We start from the raw sequence: 7,500 nt of genomic DNA, 5'->3' as shown, positions 1-7,500 counted from the left end.
CTAATTATATAATAATCTTGCAAAAAAAAAAAAAAAAAAAAAGAGTCAATGCCCGATCTCCGAATCTTAGCATGTTTGGTACTGGTTACTACTTGGATGGTAGACTGCCTGGGAATAATTCCAGGTGCTGTAAGCTTTTGGGGTTTCTTCCCTACTTATATAATGTACTGGAGATGAGAGTGGCTGATCTTTAAATAGCCCTCTCTTTGCAGCAGTTTTCGCTTACGGCCATACCAACCTGGCTATGCCCAATCTCGTCTGATCTCGGAAGCTAAGCAGGTTTGGGCCTGGTTAGTACTTGGATGGGAGACCGCCTGGGAATACCAGGTGCTGTAAGCTTTTTGGAAATGTTTCACTAATTATATAATAATCTTGCAAAAAAAAAAAAATTAAAAAAAGAGTCAATGCCCGATCTCCGAATCTTAGCATGTTTGGTACTGGTTACTACTTGGATGGTAGACTGCCTGGGAATAATTCCAGGTGCTGTAAGCTTTTGGGTTTTCTTCCCTACTTATATAATGTACTGGAGATTAGAGTGGCTGATCTTTAAATAGCCCTCTCTTTGCAGCAGTTTTCGCTTACGGCCATACCAACCTGGCTATGCCCGATCTCGTCTGATCTCGGAAGCTAAGCAGGTTTGGGCCTGGTTAGTACTTGGATGGGAGACCGCCTGGGAATACCAGGTGCTGTAAGCTTTTTGGAAATGTTTCACTAATTATATAATAATCTTGCAAAAAAAAAAAAATAAAAAAAAAAGAGTCAATGCCCGATCTCCGAATCTTAGCATGTTTGGTACTGGTTACTACTTGGATGGTAGACTGCCTGGGAATAATTCCAGGTGCTGTAAGCTTTTGGGTTTTCTTCCCTACTTATATAATGTACTGGAGATTAGAGTGGCTGATCTTTAAATAGCCCTCTCTTTGCAGCAGTTTTCGTTTACGGCCATACCAACCTGGCTATGCCCGATCTCGGAAGCTAAGCAGGTTTGGACCTGGTTAGTACTTGGATGGGAGACCGCCTGGGAATACCAGGTGCTGTAAGCTTTTTGGAAATGTTTCACTAATTATATAATAATCTTGCAAAAAAAAAAAAAAAAAAAAGAGTCAATGCCCGATCTCCGAATCTTAGCATGTTTGGTACTGGTTACTACTTGGATGGTAGACTGCCTGGGAATAATTCCAGGTGCTGTAAGCTTTTGGGGTTTCTTCCCTACTTATATAATGTACTGGAGATGAGAGTAGCTGATCTTTAAATAGCCCTCTCTTTGCAGCAGTTTTTGCTTACGGCCATACCAACCTGGCTATGCCCGATCTCGTCTGATTTCGGAAGCTAAGCAGGTTTGGGCCTGGTTAGTACTTGGATGGGAGACCGCCTGGGAATACCAGGTGCAGTAAGCTTTTTGGAAATGTTTCTCTAATTATATAATAATCTTGCAAAAAAAAAAAAAGAGTCAATGCCCGATCTCCGAATCTTAGCATGTTTGGTACTGGTTACTACTTGGATGGTAGACTGCCTGGGAATAATTCCAGGTGCTGTAAGCTTTTGGGGTTTCTTCCCTACTTATATAATGTACTGGAGATGAGAGTGGCTGATCTTTAAATAGCCCTCTCTTTGCAGCAGGTTTCGCTTACGGCCATACCAACCTGGCTATGCCCGATCTCGTCTGATCTCGGAAGCTAAGCAGGTTTGGGCCTGGTTAGTACTTGGATGGGAGACCGCCTGGGAATACCAGGTGCTGTAAGCTTTTTGGAAATGTTTCACTAATTATATAATAATCTTGCAAAAAAAAAAAAAAAAAAAAAGAGTCAATGCCCGATCTCCGAATCTTAGCATGTTTGGTACTGGTTACTACTTGGATGGTAGACTGCCTGGGAATAATTCCAGGTGCTGTAAGCTTTTGGGTTTTCTTCCCTACTTATATAATGTACTGGAGATTAGAGTGGCTGATCTTTAAATAGCCCTCTCTTTGCAGCAGTTTTCGCTTACGGCCATACCAACCTGGCTATGCCCGATCTCGTCTGATCTCGGAAGCTAAGCAGGTTTGGGCCTGGTTAGTACTTGGATGGGAGACCGCCTGGGAATACCAGGTGCTGTAAGCTTTTTGGAAATGTTTCACTAATTATATAATAATCTTGCAAAAAAAAAAAAAAAAAAAAAGAGTCAATGCCCGATCTCCGAATCTTAGCATGTTTGGTACTGGTTACTACTTGGATGGTAGACTGCCTGGGAATAATTCCAGGTGCTGTAAGCTTTTGGGGTTTCTTCCCTACTTATATAATGTACTGGAGATGAGAGTGGCTGATCTTTAAATAGCCCTCTCTTTGCAGCAGTTTTCGCTTACGGCCATACCAACCTGGCTATGCCCAATCTCGTCTGATCTCGGAAGCTAAGCAGGTTTGGGCCTGGTTAGTACTTGGCTGGGAGACCGCCTGGGAATACCAGGTGCTGTAAGCTTTTTGGAAATGTTTCACTAATTATATAATAATCTTGCAAAAAATAAAAAATAAAAAAAAGAGTCAATGCCCGATCTCCGAATCTTAGCATGTTTGGTACTGGTTACTACTTGGATGGTAGACTGCCTGGGAATAATTCCAGGTGCTGTAAGCTTTTGGGTTTTCTTCCCTACTTATATAATGTACTGGAGATTAGAGTGGCTGATCTTTAAATAGCCCTCTCTTTGCAGCAGTTTTCGCTTACGGCCATACCAACCTGGCTATGCCCGATCTCGGAAGCTAAGCAGGTTTGGACCTGGTTAGTACTTGGATGGGAGACCGCCTGGGAATACCAGGTGCTGTAAGCTTTTTGGAAATGTTTCACTAATTATATAATAATCTTGCAAAAAAAAAAAAAAAAAAAAAAAGAGTCAATGCCCGATCTCCGAATCTTAGCATGTTTGGTACTGGTTACTACTTGGATGGTAGACTGCCTGGGAATAATTCCAGGTGCTGTAAGCTTTTGGGGTTTCTTCCCTACTTATATAATGTACTGGAGATGAGAGTGGCTGATCTTTAAATAGCCCTCTCTTTGCAGCAGTTTTCGCTTACGGCCATACCAACCTGGCTATGCCCGATCTCGTCTGATCTCGGAAGCTAAGCAGGTTTGGGCCTGGTTAGTACTTGGATGGGAGACCGCCTGGGAATACCAGGTGCTGTAAGCTTTTTGGAAATGTTTCACTAATTATATAATAATCTTGCAAAAAAAAAAAAAAAGAGTCAATGCCCAATCTCCGAATCTTAGCATGTTTGGTACTGGTTACTACTTGGATGGTAGACTGCCTGGGAATAATTCCAGGTGCTGTAAGCTTTTGGGTTTTCTTCCCTACTTATATAATGTACTGGAGATTAGAGTGGCTGATCTTTAAATAGCCCTCTCTTTGCAGCAGTTTTCGCTTACGGCCATACCAACCTGGCTATGCCCGATCTCGTCTGATTTCGGAAGCTAAGCAGGTTTGGGCCTGGTTAGTACTTGTATGGGAGACCGCCTGGGAATACCAGGTGCTGTAAGCTTTTTGGAAATGTTTCACTAATTATATTATAATCTTGCAAAAAAAAAAGAGTCAATGCCCGATCTCCGAATCTTAGCATGTTTGGTACTGGTTACTACTTGGATGGTAGACTGCCTGGGAATAATTCCAGGTGCTGTAAGCTTTTGGGGTTTCTTCCCTACTTATATAATGTACTGGAGATGAGAGTGGCTGATCTTTAAATAGCCCTCTCTTTGCAGCAGTTTTCGCTTACGGCCATACCAACCTGGCTATGCCCGATCTCGTCTGATCTCGGAAGCTAAGCAGGTTTGGGCCTGGTTAGTACTTGGATGGGAGACCGCCTGGGAATACCAGGTGCAGTAAGCTTTTTGGAAATGTTTCACTAATTATATAATAATCTTGCAAAAAAAAAAAAAGAGTCAATGCCCGATCTCCGAATCTTAGCATGTTTGGTACTGGTTACTACTTGGATGGTAGACTGCCTGGGAATAATTCCAGGTGCTGTAAGCTTTTGGGTTTTCTTCCCTACTTATATAATGTACTGGAGATTAGAGTGGCTGATCTTTAAATAGCCCTCTCTTTGCAGCAGTTTTCGCTTACGGCCATACCAACCTGGCTATGCCCGATCTCGTCTGATCTCGGAAGCTAAGCAGGTTTGGGCCTGGTTAGTACTTGGATGGGAGACCGCCTGGGAATACCAGGTGCTGTAAGCTTTTTGGAAATGTTTCACTAATTATATAATAATCTTGCAAAAAAAAAAAAAGAGTCAATGCCCGATCTCCGAATCTTAGCATGTTTGGTACTGGTTACTACTTGGATGGTAGACTGCCTGGGAATAATTCCAGGTGCTGTAAGCTTTTGGGGTTTCTTCCCTACTTATATAATGTACTGGAGATGAGAGTGGCTGATCTTTAAATAGCCCTATCTTTGCAGCAGTTTTTGCTTACGGCCATACCAACCTGGCTATGCCCGATCTTGTCTGATCTCGGAAGCTAAGCAGGTTTGGCCCTGGTTAGTACTTGGATGGGAGACCGCCTGGGAATACCAGGTGCTGTAAGCTTTTTGGAAATGTTTCACTAATTATATAATAATCTTGCAAAAAAAAAAAAAAAAAAAAGAGTCAATGCCCGATCTCCGAATCTTAGCATGTTTGGTACTGGTTACTACTTGGATGGTAGACTGCCTGGGAATAATTCCAGGTGCTGTAAGCTTTTGGGTTTTCTTTTCCTACTTATATAATGTACTGGAGATTAGAGTGGCTGATCTTTAAATAGCCCTCTCTTTGCAGCAGTTTTCGCTTACGGCCATACCAACCTGGCTATGCCCGATCTCGTCTGATCTCGGAAGCTAAGCAGGTTTGGGCCTGGTTAGTACTTGGATGGGAGACCGCCTGGGAATACCAGGTGCTGTAAGCTTTTTGGAAATGTTTCACTAATTATATTATAATCTTGCAAAAAAAAAAAAAAAAAAAAGAGTCAATGCCCGATCTCCGAATCTTAGCATGTTTGGTACTGGTTACTACTTGGATGGTAGACTGCCTGGGAATAATTCCAGGTGCTGTAAGCTTTTGGGGTTTCTTCCCTACTTATATAATGTACTGGAGATGAGAGTGGCTGATCTTTAAATAGCCCTCTCTTTGCAGCAGTTTTCGCTTACGGCCATACCAACCTGGCTATGCCCGATCTCGTCTGATCTCGGAAGCTAAGCAGGTTTGGGCCTGGTTAGTACTTGGATGGGAGACCGCCTGGGAATACCAGGTGCAGTAAGCTTTTTGGAAATGTTTCACTAATTATATAATAATCTTGCAAAAAAAAAAAAAGAGTCAATGCCCGATCTCCGAATCTTAGCATGTTTGGTACTGGTTACTACTTGGATGGTAGACTGCCTGGGAATAATTCCAGGTGCTGTAAGCTTTTGGGGTTTCCTCCCTACTTATATAATGTACTGGAGATGAGAGTGGCTGATCTTTAAATAGCCCTCTCTTTGCAGCAGTTTTTGCTTACGGCCATACCAACCTGGCTATGCCCGATCTCGTCTGATCTCGGAAGTTAAGCAGGTTTGGGCCTGGTTAGTACTTGGATGGGAGACCGCCTGGGAATACCAGGTGCAGTAAGCTTTTTGGAAATGTTTCACTAATTATATAATAATCTTGCAAAAAAAAAAAAAGAGTCAATGCCCGATCTCCGAATCTTAGCATGTTTGGTACTGGTTACTACTTGGATGGTAGACTGCCTGGGAATGATTCCAGGTGCTGTAAGCTTTTGGGTTTTCTTCCCTACTTATATAATGTACTGGAGATTAGAGTGGCTGATCTTTAAATAGCCCTCTCTTTGCAGCAGTTTTCGCTTACGGCCATACCAACCTGGCTATGCCCGATCTCGTCTGATCTCGGAAGCTAAGCAGGTTTGGACCTGGTTAGTACTTGGATGGGAGACCGCCTGGGAATACCAGGTGCTGTAAGCTTTTTGGAAATGTTTCACTAATTATATAATAATCTTGCAAAAAAAAAAAAAAAAAAAAGAGTCAATGCCCGATCTCCGAATCTTAGCATGTTTGGTACTGGTTACTACTTGGATGGTAGACTGCCTGGGAATAATTCCAGGTGCTGTAAGCTTTTGGGGTTTCTTCCCTACTTATATAATGTACTGGAGATGAGAGTGGCTGATCTTTAAATAGCCCTATCTTTGCAGCAGTTTTTGCTTACGGCCATACCAACCTGGCTATGCCCGATCTCGTCTGATCTCGGAAGCTAAGCAGGTTTGGGCCTGGTTAGTACTTGGATGGGAGACCGCCTGGGAATACCAGGTGCAGTAAGCTTTTTGGAAATGTTTCACTAATTATATAATAATCTTGCAAAAAAAAAAAAAGAGTCAATGCCCGATCTCCGAATCTTAGCATGTTTGGTACTGGTTACTACTTGGATGGTAGACTGCCTGGGAATAATTCCAGGTGCTGTAAGCTTTTGGGTTTTCTTCCCTACTTATATAATGTACTGGAGATTAGAGTGGCTGATCTTTAAATAGCCCTCTCTTTGCAGCAGTTTTCGCTTACGGCCATACCAACCTGGCTATGCCCGATCTCGTCTGATCTCGGAAGCTAAGCAGGTTTGGACCTGGTTAGTACTTGGATGGGAGACCGCCTGGGAATACCAGGTGCTGTAAGCTTTTTGGAAATGTTTCACTAATTATATAATAATCTTGCAAAAAAAAAAAAAAAAAAAAGAGTCAATGCCCGATCTCCGAATCTTAGCATGTTTGGTACTGGTTACTACTTGGATGGTAGACTGCCTGGGAATAATTCCAGGTGCTGTAAGCTTTTGGGGTTTCTTCCCTACTTATATAATGTACTGGAGATGAGAGTGGCTGATCTTTAAATAGCCCTATCTTTGCAGCAGTTTTTGCTTACGGCCATACCAACCTGGCTATGCCCGATCTCGTCTGATCTCGGAAGCTAAGCAGGTTTGGGCCTGGTTAGTACTTGGATGGGAGACCGCCTGGGAATACCAGGTGCAGTAAGCTTTTTGGAAATGTTTCACTAATTATATAATAATCTTGCAAAAAAAAAAAAGAGTCAATGCCCGATCTCCGAATCTTAGCATGTTTGGTACTGGTTACTACTTGGATGGTAGACTGCATGGGAATAATTCCAGGTGCTGTAAGCTTTTGGGGTTTCTTCCCTACTTATATAATGTACTGGAGATGAGAGTGGCTGATCTTTAAATAGCCCTATCTTTGCAGCAGTTTTTGCTTACGGCCATACCAACCTGGCTATGCCCGATCTTGTCTGATCTCGGAAGCTAAGCAGGTTTGGGCCTGGTTAGTACTTGGATGGGAGACCGCCTGGGAATACCAGGTGCTGTAAGCTTTTTGGAAATGTTTCACTAATTATATTATAATCTTGCAAAAAAAAAAAAAAAAAAAAAAAGAGTCAATGCCCGATCTCCGAATCTTAGCATGTTTCGTACTGGTTACTACTTGGATGGTAGACTGCCTGGGAATAATTCCAGGTGCTGTAAG

At 42.5% G+C, this 7,500-nt stretch overlaps 19 non-coding genes and 2 pseudogenes across 19 annotated transcripts; all 21 read left to right on the top strand.

Moving 5' to 3' along the window:
* Positions 1-220: 220 nt before the first annotated feature.
* LOC132128062 (5S ribosomal RNA) lies at positions 221-339 on the top strand. Its single transcript, XR_009427778.1, has one exon. It is a non-coding gene; the product is annotated as a 5S ribosomal RNA (ribosomal RNA).
* Positions 340-576: 237 nt separating this feature from the next.
* LOC132128621 (5S ribosomal RNA) lies at positions 577-695 on the top strand. The gene has a single exon (XR_009428199.1). It is a non-coding gene; the product is annotated as a 5S ribosomal RNA (ribosomal RNA).
* A 239-nt stretch (positions 696-934) lies between these two features.
* LOC132128283 (5S ribosomal RNA) lies at positions 935-1,043 on the top strand (annotated as a pseudogene).
* Positions 1,044-1,278: 235 nt separating this feature from the next.
* LOC132128139 (5S ribosomal RNA) lies at positions 1,279-1,397 on the top strand. Its single transcript, XR_009427850.1, has one exon. It is a non-coding gene; the product is annotated as a 5S ribosomal RNA (ribosomal RNA).
* Positions 1,398-1,625: 228 nt separating this feature from the next.
* On the top strand, positions 1,626-1,744 carry LOC132128609 (5S ribosomal RNA). The gene has a single exon (XR_009428188.1). It is a non-coding gene; the product is annotated as a 5S ribosomal RNA (ribosomal RNA).
* A 236-nt stretch (positions 1,745-1,980) lies between these two features.
* Positions 1,981-2,099, top strand: LOC132128597 (5S ribosomal RNA). Its single transcript, XR_009428177.1, has one exon. It is a non-coding gene; the product is annotated as a 5S ribosomal RNA (ribosomal RNA).
* A 236-nt stretch (positions 2,100-2,335) lies between these two features.
* LOC132128114 (5S ribosomal RNA) lies at positions 2,336-2,454 on the top strand. The gene has a single exon (XR_009427827.1). It is a non-coding gene; the product is annotated as a 5S ribosomal RNA (ribosomal RNA).
* A 237-nt stretch (positions 2,455-2,691) lies between these two features.
* Positions 2,692-2,800, top strand: LOC132128261 (5S ribosomal RNA; annotated as a pseudogene).
* A 238-nt stretch (positions 2,801-3,038) lies between these two features.
* Positions 3,039-3,157, top strand: LOC132128586 (5S ribosomal RNA). The gene has a single exon (XR_009428166.1). It is a non-coding gene; the product is annotated as a 5S ribosomal RNA (ribosomal RNA).
* A 230-nt stretch (positions 3,158-3,387) lies between these two features.
* Positions 3,388-3,506, top strand: LOC132128086 (5S ribosomal RNA). The gene has a single exon (XR_009427800.1). It is a non-coding gene; the product is annotated as a 5S ribosomal RNA (ribosomal RNA).
* A 225-nt stretch (positions 3,507-3,731) lies between these two features.
* Positions 3,732-3,850, top strand: LOC132128011 (5S ribosomal RNA). Its single transcript, XR_009427730.1, has one exon. It is a non-coding gene; the product is annotated as a 5S ribosomal RNA (ribosomal RNA).
* A 228-nt stretch (positions 3,851-4,078) lies between these two features.
* On the top strand, positions 4,079-4,197 carry LOC132128574 (5S ribosomal RNA). The gene has a single exon (XR_009428155.1). It is a non-coding gene; the product is annotated as a 5S ribosomal RNA (ribosomal RNA).
* Positions 4,198-4,425: 228 nt separating this feature from the next.
* LOC132128146 (5S ribosomal RNA) lies at positions 4,426-4,544 on the top strand. The gene has a single exon (XR_009427857.1). It is a non-coding gene; the product is annotated as a 5S ribosomal RNA (ribosomal RNA).
* A 236-nt stretch (positions 4,545-4,780) lies between these two features.
* Positions 4,781-4,899, top strand: LOC132128562 (5S ribosomal RNA). Its single transcript, XR_009428144.1, has one exon. It is a non-coding gene; the product is annotated as a 5S ribosomal RNA (ribosomal RNA).
* Positions 4,900-5,134: 235 nt separating this feature from the next.
* LOC132128008 (5S ribosomal RNA) lies at positions 5,135-5,253 on the top strand. Its single transcript, XR_009427728.1, has one exon. It is a non-coding gene; the product is annotated as a 5S ribosomal RNA (ribosomal RNA).
* Positions 5,254-5,481: 228 nt separating this feature from the next.
* LOC132127909 (5S ribosomal RNA) lies at positions 5,482-5,600 on the top strand. The gene has a single exon (XR_009427634.1). It is a non-coding gene; the product is annotated as a 5S ribosomal RNA (ribosomal RNA).
* A 228-nt stretch (positions 5,601-5,828) lies between these two features.
* On the top strand, positions 5,829-5,947 carry LOC132128805 (5S ribosomal RNA). The gene has a single exon (XR_009428373.1). It is a non-coding gene; the product is annotated as a 5S ribosomal RNA (ribosomal RNA).
* A 235-nt stretch (positions 5,948-6,182) lies between these two features.
* LOC132128007 (5S ribosomal RNA) lies at positions 6,183-6,301 on the top strand. Its single transcript, XR_009427727.1, has one exon. It is a non-coding gene; the product is annotated as a 5S ribosomal RNA (ribosomal RNA).
* Positions 6,302-6,529: 228 nt separating this feature from the next.
* LOC132128804 (5S ribosomal RNA) lies at positions 6,530-6,648 on the top strand. Its single transcript, XR_009428372.1, has one exon. It is a non-coding gene; the product is annotated as a 5S ribosomal RNA (ribosomal RNA).
* A 235-nt stretch (positions 6,649-6,883) lies between these two features.
* On the top strand, positions 6,884-7,002 carry LOC132128006 (5S ribosomal RNA). The gene has a single exon (XR_009427726.1). It is a non-coding gene; the product is annotated as a 5S ribosomal RNA (ribosomal RNA).
* A 227-nt stretch (positions 7,003-7,229) lies between these two features.
* LOC132127989 (5S ribosomal RNA) lies at positions 7,230-7,348 on the top strand. The gene has a single exon (XR_009427710.1). It is a non-coding gene; the product is annotated as a 5S ribosomal RNA (ribosomal RNA).
* The last annotated feature ends 152 nt before the right edge of the window (positions 7,349-7,500 follow it).

The sequence above is a fragment of the Carassius carassius genome, chromosome 45 (assembly GCF_963082965.1).
Source record: "Carassius carassius chromosome 45, fCarCar2.1, whole genome shotgun sequence".
In the NCBI taxonomy this organism is placed as follows: domain Eukaryota; kingdom Metazoa; phylum Chordata; class Actinopteri; order Cypriniformes; family Cyprinidae; genus Carassius; species Carassius carassius.
This window is presented reverse-complemented; position numbering and strand designations above follow the sequence as displayed.